Source organism: Solanum stenotomum, chromosome 1, assembly GCF_019186545.1.
Source record: "Solanum stenotomum isolate F172 chromosome 1, ASM1918654v1, whole genome shotgun sequence".
NCBI classification, from domain to species: Eukaryota; Viridiplantae; Streptophyta; class Magnoliopsida; order Solanales; family Solanaceae; genus Solanum; species Solanum stenotomum.
In genome coordinates, this window is record NC_064282.1 from 37,288,776 (window position 1) to 37,304,032 (window position 15,257).

The 15,257-nt window shown below is 31.3% G+C and overlaps 1 pseudogene; it reads left to right on the forward strand.

Moving 5' to 3' along the window:
• The first annotated feature begins 5,892 nt into the window (after positions 1-5,892).
• LOC125847221 (uncharacterized) lies at positions 5,893-8,825 on the forward strand (annotated as a pseudogene).
• The last annotated feature ends 6,432 nt before the right edge of the window (positions 8,826-15,257 follow it).

The window sequence follows — 15,257 nt, forward strand, 5'->3', positions numbered from 1 at the left end:
TTGGCTATGGTCTTATATGTTAATGTTGACTTGTATTATGTCTCTTATACTTGTAAAGGAAAGGTTTTATCAAATGATATGAAAGCATTTATTCCTTGTAAATGTCCGTTTTGGCATGTTTTTGCATGGTCTCCATACTTAGTACTTAATTGTGCTAACCCCTTTCTTTCCCTTTTTGGACTAAAGTGTAGGGATTTGGAGAGGATGACATGTCATGGCTATTTGATAGGTTTCTAAGTGTTGAAGATGAAGACTTGGTGAGTCCTCATATATTCGAGGACAATACCCCATATGTTCTTTTATGTCTTTTTAGTACTGTTTAAGTTGTGTATGGGATTAGTCCCAAATTTTGTACTCTAAAGTATTAGATGGTTTTGAGACATCATGTATAAAGTCTAGAAAGTCTTCTGCTTGCTATTTTTTTTATTTATTTATGAAATGTTTTCTTGGTAAAGAAAGTTTTTAATTCCTTATGGTTTTAGTGTCTATGCGATGAATGAATGCTAAGAGGCTTGTATTGGACCTCTTCGAGGTCAAGTACGCCGGTTAAGACTAGGGGGTGCTCCCGGGTCGTGACAACTCCAAAAAGCTAGAATTGGAAATCTTTAAGTAAGACGATAGTGTCAATTGTGTCGCATCGCAATGGTTCATATGACGATATGATTGCAAGCGTAATTTAGGCCAGTGAGTAAACCTGCGAGTCAAATGACTTGGTGATTCGTTATCAAATGAATGGGAGGAAAAAAATACATCCACATTCATAAAAAAAAGGATAGGCACGTGAGCTTGTACATGTTAGATATTGGTATTATGACTCTAGGCCTACATTGAGGATAAAGGTCTATGTGAGTCCTCCAATTGACCCAACAAATATATTTAACGACGAAAATGATTACATTGGAAATAAAAGTTTGGTCGTTCATTCAGAAGAGAGCTTGTGTGATTATTCAAATGAGAGCTTGGGCGATCATTCAATGAATGTAGAAAATCAGCTAATAAATGTGGAAGATCCCGAGCCCCTTAATGCTATGTTTATAGAAAAAAGAGAGTATCTCGTGACATCTATATTTAATTCAATTTCTAAGAGATTTGGAGAATTGTCCAGGGAAAGGCATGGATATATCCTCAAATCAAAGGGTACCGACTATCGAAAAATTTGCGAGAAAAAAATGATCGAGGGCTACTATTTTTTTTGGACCCCAGAATTTTGGTCAATTTAATGTCAGCTATTATCAATTAATCCTGATCTAATATAGATCAATCAAAAGATGACATATTTGTACACTATCTATTAATATATATTATCGAGTCCACTCGTTGTGTATTATTAATATATAAAAATTTATGGTTTTCATAATGCAATGATTTTAATGCATGGATTAGAATGATTAACGAAGGTAGTGCTCTAAAAAATTATCATGATGTAAAGCTGTGTATTTTAATGCATGTGTATTATTATTATGCATGTTATTTTTAATGCACGAAATCAAATAATCAATAAGAAATAATCTAAGTATAACTTTTGTTACCTTTGTAAAACTTGAATATCTAAATATTTATTGGTTGTCAAATTATATAGACCCTTTATACATTTGATACATCTCTATGTGCTTGGTGTCTGTCTGACCAATGTAATTTACACTCACATTAGTAAGATATATTCAGGTTTATATCTATGTTAAACAATGATCGATACTGCACCTACTAGAATATGATACTAATATATAGACCATAACTAGTAGAATTTAAAAAAGAGAACAATTAATTAATAATAAATTATATTTTTGAAATTTATCCAATTAAACTAATTTAAACAAGTCATGTGATCATGTAAGCGTACACATAAATTAGGGGTGGTGATCAGAGGTGTACGAGGAAGAGTTGTGGTTATACAATCAACATTCTTATGTGGACTCTATGTTGATCAAACACAAGTATGTTATGAGGATTTCATTTCTTCATCCACAATTCATTCTCATACATCTCTTATTACTATGCCCAATTTATGCAGATTCTTATATGATCCAATGACTTGTTTAAACTCTTTTAATTGTGTAAATTTCAATAATTTATTTTTTCATTAATTAATCATTTTCTCTTTAAAATTCTACTAGTTAGAGTCTAACATGTGTATCATAATCCAGTAAGTTTATTATGGATGAAAGTCTTAGTATAGGCTAGACTATGCTTAGTTTGGTACTCGACTTCTTATAGTCAAGTCTATCCTAAGACCTTCATCCATAATAAATTTACTAGGTTAGGATACATATGTATAGACTATAACTAGTAGAATTTTAAACAAGATAATAATTAATTAAAAAAAATTATTGAAATTTATACAATTAAGTGAGTTTAAACAAGTCATATGATGATCACATAAGAGTGCACATAAATTGAAGATAACAATCAAAGATGTATGAGGATGAGTTGTGGTTGAACAAATGAAATCCTCACAAAACATATTTGTACTTTAGTAAACATTATTTTGAGGATGTTAATTGTATAATCACTATCCATCCTCACACATCTCTGATCATCGTCCTTAATTTACGTGGACTCTTATATGATCATATGATTTGTTTAAGCACATTTAGTTGTGTTAAATTTCAATAATCTTTTTATTGATTAAGTATTTCCTAATATGCTAGTAAGAACTATAAACTCATATAGTATACTATTGATAAAGCGTGTAGTTTAGAATTTATAGTGAATTCTGGTCCTCAATATACTCTATTTATATAGCTATTTTTTTATACTAATATTATTTTTTACCATTGTACCCGCATATACCTTACATATGATGAAGTGTCAATCTATGCAATTCATCATCTACTAGCCACATGAGAAATAATTGATTATATTTATTGATGTACAATTCTAACAAAATTTAAATATTCACTTCATGCAACCGTAGTAAAGTACAACTCAAATTACACCTATTCGTAATATATGACTTTTTATTTGTAAAAAAGAAGGCAATCTTTTCTTTAATTCCCTCATTTTATTGACTTCATTTTATATTCAATTTAAAATAACTACAATGTCTCAAGAACCTCAAATATCCAATGCAAAGAAAATATTGTTCCATTTAAGTAAACAAGGAATGAGCTGTCTTTTGTTATGTTTGTCGTTCCATCTAAATAAATGATGAATGCGCGAAGAAGAACCTAAAGGCTTTATAACATTCCTTCTTATATTAAAAAGAAGGTAAGCTTTGTTTTAACTCCCTCATTTTTGTTGACTTCATTTTTTATTCAATTTCAAATAACTACAATGTCTCAAGCATCTCAAACATTCAATGCAAAAAAGTTATTGCTCCATCTAAGTAAATGAGAAATGTGTTGTCTTCCATTATGTGTCTTTCGTTATGTTGTAGCTCCATCAAGTAAACGAGGAATGTGCAAAGGAGAATCTAAAGACTTTTCGACATAATTTTCAAGATAAGGAAAAGTCTCATATATCCAACCCTGCAATCAATAGAAGAAGAGATAAATTTATAAAGTCTATGTATTACTGCATAAACAGATAAGAGCTTATAATAAATCGATAAGATGATAGATAATAAGTACCATAAATGCCTAGAAAAAATTGTATAAAGCGTACAAAGCATTCTTCTTATTAAAAGTTTTTTTTTCCTGTTTGTTCAAATCAGACTTCTTCTTCAAACAACTCTACGCTAGTCCAAACGGCTCTTTTCCTAATGGATAATTCTCGAAGAAATTTAAATCAACCACTATTTTGATTTTGTTTGAATCCACTTTCTTCGACAAATCCCTTGACAGTAGCACCGAGTGCACGAACCAAACTAAAATGCACTTCAACTCTTGCTCGTTTCTTATTTGATTACATTTGATCAAGCTTATCAACCTTTCAGTAGTGATGTTCTTGTTCTTGTTCACCTTGAAATAAAAAATTCCACAATATTGAAGGACTTTGCTCGTTTTTTATTCACGGGGTATGCTAACAATTCAACCCTGTAGTCAAAGCAATTTCTTTAAGTTGAAACAAGTTGGCTTATCGTTCACATAAAATTAGATATCATGTAACTTTTTTTATTCTTCGCACATCATAACAACATATAACAAATCATTTATTCTTGAATTTAATTTTTTTGCAAATGTACCAAGTGTTCAAAACAGTTTTACTTGGAATCAGTATAGAGCTTTTGATTAATTAGAAGTTTTCTAAAGTGATCACGATAAACCACCACCTTACTTGTACAATTATTTTTTAAAGTGATTAACTTCTTCAGCTTTACGTTTCTTATTGATGCAAGTAGTAGAAACAATTTTTTAATAATTTTCTATCTTTAGCCATACTTAACAATCAATAAGCAAAAATAAATTTGTAGTGCTCAATCTATCGACCACTAGTCTATTAACTGAAACAAAACCGTACTCTATCAAACATGCAAAAATAAGTAGCAGTAATTTTAGAAAGGGGGAATGCAAAGACAATAGCCAAAACACCATTAACGTCTACTAAAACGCATAAATTTTTTTTAAAATCGATAGAAAATATAAACATAAAAGTTCATTTTTTTAACCATTATCCAAAGCAAAACGCAATAGATGCAGAATCAAGAACATGAACTCAAAACATATCAAATTTTGACAAATTTAATCAAGAACAATCAATTTTTTGTAAAAATTCAAAATCCACTAAACTAGAATGCAACAAAAAAAATAGTAAAACGGAGCTAAAATTATTCAGAAAAGAAATATGAACTTACATAAGCACAAGCGGATGAAAGTTTCGACTTGAGAAGAAGATTGGAGAAAAATTATTTCAACTATTTGAGATACTCGAGAAAATAGGGAAGAAGAGAGAGAAAAATTGTTGAATAATTAAATGAATTTAAAAAGATGGAATATTTAATAAATATAAAAAGGGATTGTTTTGTATTTTTTGTAAACTTGTATTGACCCCACAACTCAACTCCACTTTTTTACTTTTTATTAACCTAAGCCTAGAAAATAAATAAAAAATAAATTATGTGGGTATGGACTAAATTAAATTTTGTTGGTGGGTACAAGACCAAATAATTTCTAGTTATGTCATTGAATGTTCGCTGCCAAGAATAATCTTCAAAGCCTAAGTAGCCTGATATGTCATTCCTTTGTAATAAATTGTGTCTTGTATCTCCATATCTACAAGCAGTGTATCCCTTCCAAAAAAATTTTCAAACAACCAGAGGGGTGAAGTGAACGAAGTAGCAACTCGACAACCATGTTCCAAGGTTTCTTTTGCCACCAAAGGTCAATTTTTATGATATTAGCATTGTTGTATAGCTAGTGGATATAATCCATAAGACCTATAATGCATTCGAGTATGAAATGTATTATATTGTTGTTAGGAGGTAAAATATGTATAGTAATATAATAAGTCAAGTTGTATTAATATCAAATTTCTTCCAAATATACGTAGTTGCATTTCCTCTACTGAATACATGTTCAAGGGGAATTTTAGTAGTTCAATTGGTTGGTTATTTGAACTTCCACCTTATTGGTGGGGGTTTGATTCTTCCACTGTAACACCTCAAAAGTTCCTAACTCAGATAAAGTTGAAAAAATGTTGAAGTTTGCAACATCTTTGCTTCCATGTGGGCTTTCATGAACCGTATAAGGTTTCACGGTCCGTGAAGCCACCTCATGTAGAAGAAGCCTCGATGAGGGCATTCATGGACCGTATAAGGTTCCACGGTCCGTGGAGCCACCTCATGTAGAAGAAGCCTCGATGAGGGCATTCACGGACCGTATAAGGTTCCACGGTCCGTGGAGCCACCTCATGTAGAAGAAGCCTCAGGAAAGAATTTCCCTAAGTCAGGAACAGTCCGTAAATGCATTCAAAGACCGCAAACCCAGTCGTAGTTCCACTATAGAAAGTTGAGAAATGAGGGATAGCAGGACGGATGGGTTACACAAGCTGAGGAGGATCCTGGAGACCGTGGATAGGTCTGTAGACCACACCACTAAACTTCAAGAAATTTTGGCTAAGGATGGTTGTATGGGAGATTTTTACGATCACTGTAAGCCTTATCGTGGAACGAAAGGTCAGAGACTTGACAATTTTGCTTCGACAGGACGGGAGGACTTTACGATTTGTGTAAGGGTTAACGTTCTGTGGATTGTTATTCGACAGTTTCTTCTCAAGGTATTGAGTCATTTTCTACTCTTTTAATTTCTATACCATGTCGTTTTAGACCTATTTTGAAGACTGTAATTGGTTCTTAAAGCCCCTAACCTTTCCCATTAGCTCTAATTCTTTCAAAATCCAAATTCTCTCTCAAGTTTTCTTCCCCAAGAAAAATCTAGGGTTCAAGAATTTCAATCCTCCATTGGTGATTTCATTGAGGGTTTTCATCAAGGTATGTGAGAATTTCATCAATGAGTTCCTCTTCACCCATTGAGTTCCAGAGAAATCTCATGTTCTCAATTATGATTCTTACCCAATTCTAGGGTTTTATGATTTTCTTATGGGTTTTATTAAATTTAAATTTATTCTTCATAATTTATCTTATTGTGCCTAATTTGATTAAAAATCAATGTTTTCAAAAATATTTTTCATGAACTCATGCTATGCTAGTATGTCATGATCATGAGTCAAGCTATGTTGATATACATGCATTAGGCTATGGAGATTTTCATGTATCAATGGTGCTTTTAAATAAAGTATCAACAAGTCTATATGAAAATATGATGCTTCTGATTAAAGCACCTTTCATTATGAATGTCTATCATGATTTAGATGGTTTCAATTATAGTGTCTCTTAAGACTATGTTATGTATCATGATTTTTAAGGAGATATTCTTATGATGATTATCAAACTTTTATGAATGATTCAATATACTAGATTCTTACTGTTTTAAAGAATACAATTATGATTATGAACGTTTTCAATAGGGAGACAACTTAGCACCGAGTTGGACTAGTGGTGAATATTCAGGTCTCAGAACTACATGTCCCGTAGGACTTAGTCTTAATTGACTCTAGATAGTGGATCTACCTAAACTCATAATTATGATATTTACCTTGGCAAGTAGGACACTCTCTTTTCGATGTGAGAGCAGTACATTGAACTCCTTGTTAAAGCTCACATGGTTTACTTCAGTTAATGGTATCTCCAACATATATTATGATTATGATTATAATTTAAAGAGGAATGCATGACCTCATACTATGCTTACAAAATCACATTTTTTAGTTTATTTTTATGTTTCTTTTGTCATTGCATTATCATAATTTTTAGACTCGTTATGGTATATATCATGTCATGCATCGTCCCCATATTTCGTAATTTCAAGTATTGATTGCATACATTCTTGTGCCTATATTATCTTATAATATAGGTGTTGGCACATCCTATCAGGCTCGCAGTTAGTACTGGATTCCATTAGCCTACACAACTTTTTGTGAGTCCTCATGGTTTGGAGACATGCCACTTTTATTTTTTTTATGATCATTCATTCAACAAATAACTACTCTCTTTTATTTAGTGAATATAGTTGAAGATATAATATTTTCTTTGTCTCAACTCTCTCTTTCACTATTACATACTATTATATTTTTTTACACTTAACATATTTCATCTCCTACGCAACACAACGGAAGAAGCATCACTATTTATAGGTGAAGAAGTTTTCCATGTAATCAATGGGTAGAATGAGGGATAGTAATGTGGGTGTCACGACTCGATTCCTTGAGTCATGATGACACCAACTATAACCCACTAGTAGGTTAGCCAACATGTTATCCCGAACAACAAGTAGTGTGTGTAAGGATAGAAACAAAGCCGAAACGACAAATAAACTATAGAAATAGAAGAATAGGTGGAAGCAAACCAAAATATAAATACAAACAACCGCATTCACAGCAATCCATGTATTGAAAAAACTAATTATTTTAAATAAATAGTCATAGATCTGAAAAGATTGCTATAAAAAAGGATCATTGCATACCCAGGTAAAGCGCTTGCAAAAGTTTGCCTGCGTGTAGATATTGGTAATACTTTAAATAAAATAAAAATGATCTCTTGGCAATGGAATTAACCTATCCCCCTCATAGTTGTAAGTGATGAATCACAGAATAGACAAAGTATCAAACTTTTCGATGATGTGATGATAGACATATTGAAGAGATTACCAGCAAAATCACTAATTAGATTAAAGTGTGCATCTAAAAGTTTGTACTCTTTGATAAATGATCCTGATTTCATCTTTATCCATTATAATTACGATTCTCTCTCAAATCACTTCATACTTCTTAAGCGTTACGTCGAAATTGAGGAAAGTACCAATTCCATTTATTATAATGGTAAAAATATTCTATCCTTACATTCAAATGATGAAGCATTCAAATCTATAACATCAAATGTAGAATACTTGGATAATTATTTAGGTGTTAACATTGCAGGTGTGTCTGCATTGCTAGTTATAGGGGCATTGTTTTGTATAACCCAACATTGAGAGAGTTTTGGGAACTCCCTCCTAGCATTCTCCCACTAAAGAGCTTCCCTACTTGGTTGACATGACTGTAGGAATCGGGGTTGACACTAACACTAATGATTATAAAAGGTCGTTAGAATACTAGATCCCAGTCATGAGGAATTAATAGTTGGACCGATTCTCATAAGGACACCATTGCCAGTTTGGAAGAATGAAACAGAACTAATGATAGAAAGGAAGGATGGAAAACTTGTGTCTTGTAATCTCCTATTCCGTGAAATGAAGGATCTTCATATGTCTTGTGTTCCTAACTCATGGGAAGCTATGATTTGCAAAGAGAGCTTGATTTCTATCAACAAAGAGAGAGACAAGTGGTCGTGATTTTAGACCGCATTGCCATCCATATCATATAAATTATTCTTGTTACTTAAAAGAATTTTATACTCCATCCGTCTCATTTTATATAACATTTTTTAGATTTCGAGATTCAAACAAGTCTATTTTTGACCGTCGATTATTCATAGATCTTTTAAACCTTTTGAATTATCAATTATTATGACTTATATTACTTTTTACGTAGTTTATAAATGTATAAATTTCATTTCAAAATCTTTGAAGATTCCATGCCCAAATTCCCGGTCAAACTTAAGTTGTTAGACTCTCAAAAAATAAAAAATGTCACATAAATTGAGACATATGGAGTAATTATTTAGTACTCTACTACCATTTATTCCCTTTTGCTTTTGATTATACATCTTTCATTCAAGACATCCTGCATTAATTATTATAGAATCATCATTTAATAACTAGATCATTATGAATTTTTTAAATTTGTAGATACGTATATAGTATTCACGTCGGCATATTCTGGACAAGGATTAATTTTGTGAGTGCTCTCTACTTTCACAATGTAGTGGGAACCCAAAAGTGGATGTTGTTGCTTGTAACTTTTTCAATATAACGGTGTGTTTGATAGGAAAGGAAAGTATATACGTGGTTATCTTACTTATTCTTGGTGTTACATTAGTAAGAAGAAAGTATTATCTTAAAGGCTTTTAGGTATATGATAAGAAAATACTATCATGGACAATAAAAGAAAAAAAAAAGGCTTTTACCAAGGGAAACTCCAATCGCTACATGTCCAAATTCAAGCATGACCGGTCACTAAAGGCTCCAACGTCAAAAGTACATGATAGATTTTATCCGGTCATCAAACCCTTCAGCAAAGTAAAAAAATGTCATTATACCTCCTTCAATTATCAGATTTTCCTTTTGCTAATTATCAATTTGGTCGTTAAAATTTGTAAGTAAGGAAAACTATTCAGTCGTTAATAGTATGTTACTTTTGACAATAATACCTTTAACATCAATTTTTCCTTAATTATTGTTAATTTAACAAATACTATTGTGAAAAATTAGATATTTATAGTAAAGTATAGAAATATCTAGATTCTTGTTACATAGTTAGAAGATAAAAATATTTAGATATTTCTTGTATATGTATCTAGAATAATTTCTAGAAGCATCCCTATACAAGCATAAATAGGAGTGACATTAGACATTTGTAATCAACCAAAAAAAAAGACAATTCAAAAGTCTTCCTCCATAAACAAGTTCTCCTTTCTAGCTTCCTCTTCTTTAGTCTTTTGAAATTACTTAACGATCTTGGGCTAGTAGAAGGCATCCCGGATTATACTTTTCTTCTACTGTTATCTACATGGTATCAGAGCCATAGTCATATGTTGGCTTCTGGATTTTATTTCAAGATCGGGTTAGTGGTAGATTCAACTAGTTTGTGTAGATTGATTTTAGCGGTCGTGTTAATGGACTGGAGTTGGAGTTGTTAAATCATTCCAATTACAAGGTATGGAAGATATGTATGGAATCATACCTTGTGGGCGAGGATTAGAGGGATGTTGTGAATGGAAGTAAAACAAGTCCTCATGTTGACAGACCGGAAAATATAATAGTGCATACAAGAAGTGGAAGCATATTAATGTGAAGGAGGAGTTCATTCAGAAGAGGACAATCTCCTTCAGTTTATTTGATCATATTATAAAGTGTAAATCAGCTTATGAAATATGGAGGGCACTTGATTGTTTATTCAACAAGAAGAATAAAGCTTGGCTGCAAATACTAGAGAATGAATTGGCTAACACCACTTCAGGTAATCTTTCTATCGCTAAGTATTTTTTTGAAGATTAAGAACTTATGTTCTGAGATATCCTTATTGAATCTAGATGAGGCTCTCTCTAAAGCACGAATGAGAAGAATTGTCATTCGTGGTTTGAAACCTGAATATATTCCATTTGTGACGTTGATTCAAGGACGAGTTCAATAGCCATCCTTGGAGGAATTTGAAAATATGTTGTCGTCATAGGAATTACTAGCCAAGCAGTAGGCTAGTGTATTTGACAAAGATAGAGAAGGAGATGCTCTTGTAGCCGACAAGAGAAACTTCAAAGGAAAATCAAGAGATATGTCTTACTCTCTATCCTCAAGTGATTCAAGCTCGCCTGGAAAGAAGGAAGAGTCTTCTAACTATTCTGGTAAGAGGCCTCTATGATGTCATCGTTGTGGTGCAATAGGGAACATAAAAAGATATTGCCGAGCCAAGGAGAGCGATATGGCTCAAAAAGTTGCTGAAGAAGAAGAGGAGTGGGAAAAGTGTTTAGTAGCTGGGGCTTGAGCAATAGATGTCATAATTTCCATCAATCTTGAAAGAGACTGGATCAAGGATCTAGAATAAAATATAGACGATCACGTGGAGAAGCAAGAAACTGATGTTGTCGGCATGAAGCAAGAAATTTTTTAGGATGTTCCTAGTGGTGACAAGGTAGCTGCTATTGAAGAAATCAGTTAAGAAGATCTTGAATAGGCAATATTTGAAACTACATGTGCTAGTGACGACTATTACAAAGAAAGCATTGAGGGAAACGTATTGGAAGCGGAAGTATATGGTCAATCATCTGCAATATCAAGGTCAACTAATGATTCAGAGCAGATTCAAAAAGCGAATGGAAAAAGTAGAGATCAAATAGAGGAAGAAGATGATATTGAAGTCTCAAACACAAACGATATGATTTTTGAAAATTTTGAAGCTGCCAAAAAATCTATCGAAGAGATGATAAGAGAATATGGTAGTGGATCCTATGTTAATGTTGAGACTTCATAGGAAATTGATAGTGTTTCTCTGGATAAAGTATAATTATCGAGAAGTTAAGAGAAATTGGGAGTCTGAGAACTCAACAAGGAAATAATATACATGGATCAATTGACGATGGAATTTTTTTATCATTTGAAGAAGTAAAACACTACTAAAAAACTGCTAAAAATGATGGAAGTAAAAGAGACAGACGGCGTCGCTCCAAAAAGGTGATGCCACTAGACACACTGTTCGTCGCTTTTTAATAAAAATAATTTTTTTTAAAAAAAACGACGGATGGCATCGCTTAGTCCGTCACTTTTTTTTTGCGAATTTTTGCGCCAAATATATATATAATCAATAATTAATTATTTTATATAGATAGTGACGTAGTCCGTCGCTTTTTATTAAAAATAATTATTTATAATTTTAAAAAAAGCCACGCCGTTCGTCGCTTTTTATTAATTTTAATTGTTTAATTATTATTTAAATAAGCGATGGACAATATCTTTATATCCGTCGCTTCTTGGTCAAAATATATGATCAAATATTTTAAGAAAGTGACGGACAATGTCTCTTAGTCCGTCACTTTTTGGTCAAAATGTTGGTCAAACATTTTTTTAAAAAAGCGACGGACATAAAGACGTTGTCCGTCGCTTTTTATTAAATATCTAAAAACAGATCCGCGATTTTCCCCCCATTTCTCTATTTTCCCATTTGTGAAATCTCCTCCTTCTCTCCACTCCTCACCACCACCACTGCGTCGCTGCTGCTGCTGCTGCCACCGGACCCGCCGTTCGCTAACCGTCGCCGCCTCCTGCTTCTCCAGAGTTGCCGGACCATACGCCGCCGCCTGCCTCTCCCCTCTCTTCAATCTCTCCTTCTCCTTTAAGGTTAGGGTTTAATAATGCATTAAATTTTTTTTTTCAAATTGAACTATATTTTGATTTTGTTAGCTATTTATTTGTAATTAGTTTATTGAATTTGTGTTTATTGATTGTTAGTTTGAATTAGGATTATTAGTTAGTGAGTGAATTGAAAATTTTAATGTTAGAGTTAGTTTGAATTAGGGTATCTTAGGATTTGTTTGAATTTGGGTATTTCTTGAGTTAATTAGTTTTATTTGGGATTGTAGGATTAGTTTGAATTAGGCTATAATTTAAGGAGTTGTTTGAATGTGGGTATTATTTGAGTTTCTTTGATTTTCGGATTTTAGGACTAACAAGAGTTTGAATTATTATTGAGATTTTAGGACTAATAGTTTGAATTCGGGATTAGGAATAGCTAGCTAGTTTGAATTTAGGATTTTAGCACTAGTTAGATTTTAGGATTTTAGGACTAGTTTGAAATTGTGATTTTAATACTAGTTTAAATTTGGAATTTAGGACTAGTTTGAATTATACTTGAGATTTTAGGACTACTAATAGTTTTAATTTGGGATTTTAGCACTAGTTTGATTTTTGAATTCTAGGAGTACTTTGAATTTGTGATTTTAAGACTAGTTTGAATTTGAAATTTAGGACTAGTTTGAATTATATTTGATATTTTAGAACTAATAGTTTGAATTTGGGACACTATCTAGCTAGTTTGAATTTGAAATTTTAGGAATTTGAATTACAACTTAATTAGAACTTATAATTAATTATAACTTGAATTTACTATGAATTGAACATAATTAGAAATATGAACTTGAAATATTGTTGACTTTAATTTATTAGAACTTAATTTTTATTCCTATTAGAACTTGAATTTTATTTGAGCTTAATTAGAATTTTGTAGTACTTGAAAATCTTATTGACCTTAATTAATTAGAACTATATATAAATTAATTAGAACTATATTAAACTAAATTAATTTATAATAACTTGAAAACTTAATTAGGAATTAATATAAACTTAATTTTGATCAACTAATTAACTAGAACTTTAACTTAATTTGAACTTAATTAATTAGTATTGATTAATTAATTAAGCTTTAACTTTATAGATCTTGAACTAATTGAACTTAGTTAGACCAAAAAAAGCATATTTTGGGAACTTAATTAGACCAAACAAAGCACATTTTGAAGTTGAACTTAGACTTGAACTTGAAATTAGAACATGAACTTAGAATTTGAACTTGAACTTGAAATTAGAACTTGAATTGAACTTAGAACTTGAACTTAGAATTTGAAGTTGAACTTCTTGAACTTGAAATTAGAACTTGAACTTGGAACTAATTAGCTTGAATATATAACTAATTAAGTTTAGAAATTAGTTATGAACTTGAATTGAGAACTTGAACTTATTAAAACTTGAATATATATATATATAAACTAATATTCTTGGATTTGAAGTTTATATTTAACTAATTTTAGAGTTGATACAAGACTATATTGCTTGTTTCATCAAAGTAGGAGATAAGGTTGGTGCTTCTAAATTTCTAAAGTTCAAGTACAATTATTTTCAATAATGTGTTTGTGTCCATCTAGTATTGATACTTAGCTTTAATTTTGTGATAATTTTTTTGTGTCCATCGATTGTTTGTTAAGCATAAGTACCAACACTAGTTGATCCTATTGATGACAAAATTGATTTTCTTGCAAGATCAACTTGTGTCCATCTAGTGTTGATATTAAACATTAATTTAGGAATAATGTATTTGTTTAGCATAAGTACCAACACTAGTTGATCCTATTGATAACAAAATTGATTTTCTTGCAAGATCGATTTGTGTCCATCTAGTGTTGATATTAAGCTTTAATTTAGGAATAATGTGTTTGTTTAGCTTAAGTACCAACACTAGTGATCCTATTGATGACAAAATTGATTTTCTTGCAAGACCAATTTGTGTCCATCTAGTGTTGACACTTAACTTTAAAAAGTTGTTAAGTTGTTAAAGTTAAAAAGTTGTTAAGTTGTCTAAATAAGTTAAAATAAATAATGTGGTTTAGTTGGTGGATTTAGTTGTTGTATTAAGTCAAAACTAAACTAGTTAAAGTTGTTAAGTTGTTTAAATAAGTTAAAATAAATAATGTGGTTTAGTCGTTGATTTAGTTGTTGTATTAAGTCAAAACTAAACTAGTTAAAGTTGGTATGTTGTTTAAATAAGTTAAAATAAATAATGTGATTTAGTAGGTGGATTTAGTTGTTGGAATTAGTCAATACTAAACTAGTTAAGGTTATAAAGTTGTAAAGTTATTTAAATAAGTTAAATTAAATAATGTGGTTTTGTTAATGGATTTAGTTGTTGGAATTAAGTCAAAAATAAACTAGTTAAAGTTAAAAAGTTGTTAAGTTGTTTAAATAGGTAAAATAAATAATGTGGTTTAGTTGGTGTATTTAGTTGTTGTATTAAGTCAAAACTAAACTAGTTAAAGTTGTTGTGTTGTTTAAATAAGTTAAAATAAAGGGATAAAGGTCTGAAAAATACCCCAACTTTGGTCGGATTTGTTGTTGCGATACTAAACTTTCATGAGGACCTATTACCTCCCTAAACTATTTAATATCGTATTTTAAACATATATATTTGCCCACGTGAACATAAAAAATAATGCAAAATTATAAATAGTAATGTGTCCACGTGGGTACATATACACCTTTAAAACACACTATTAAATAGTTCAGGGGGTAAAAAAATACGGTAGGTAATAGTTCCTTATGAAAGTTTAGTATCGCAACAGCAAATCC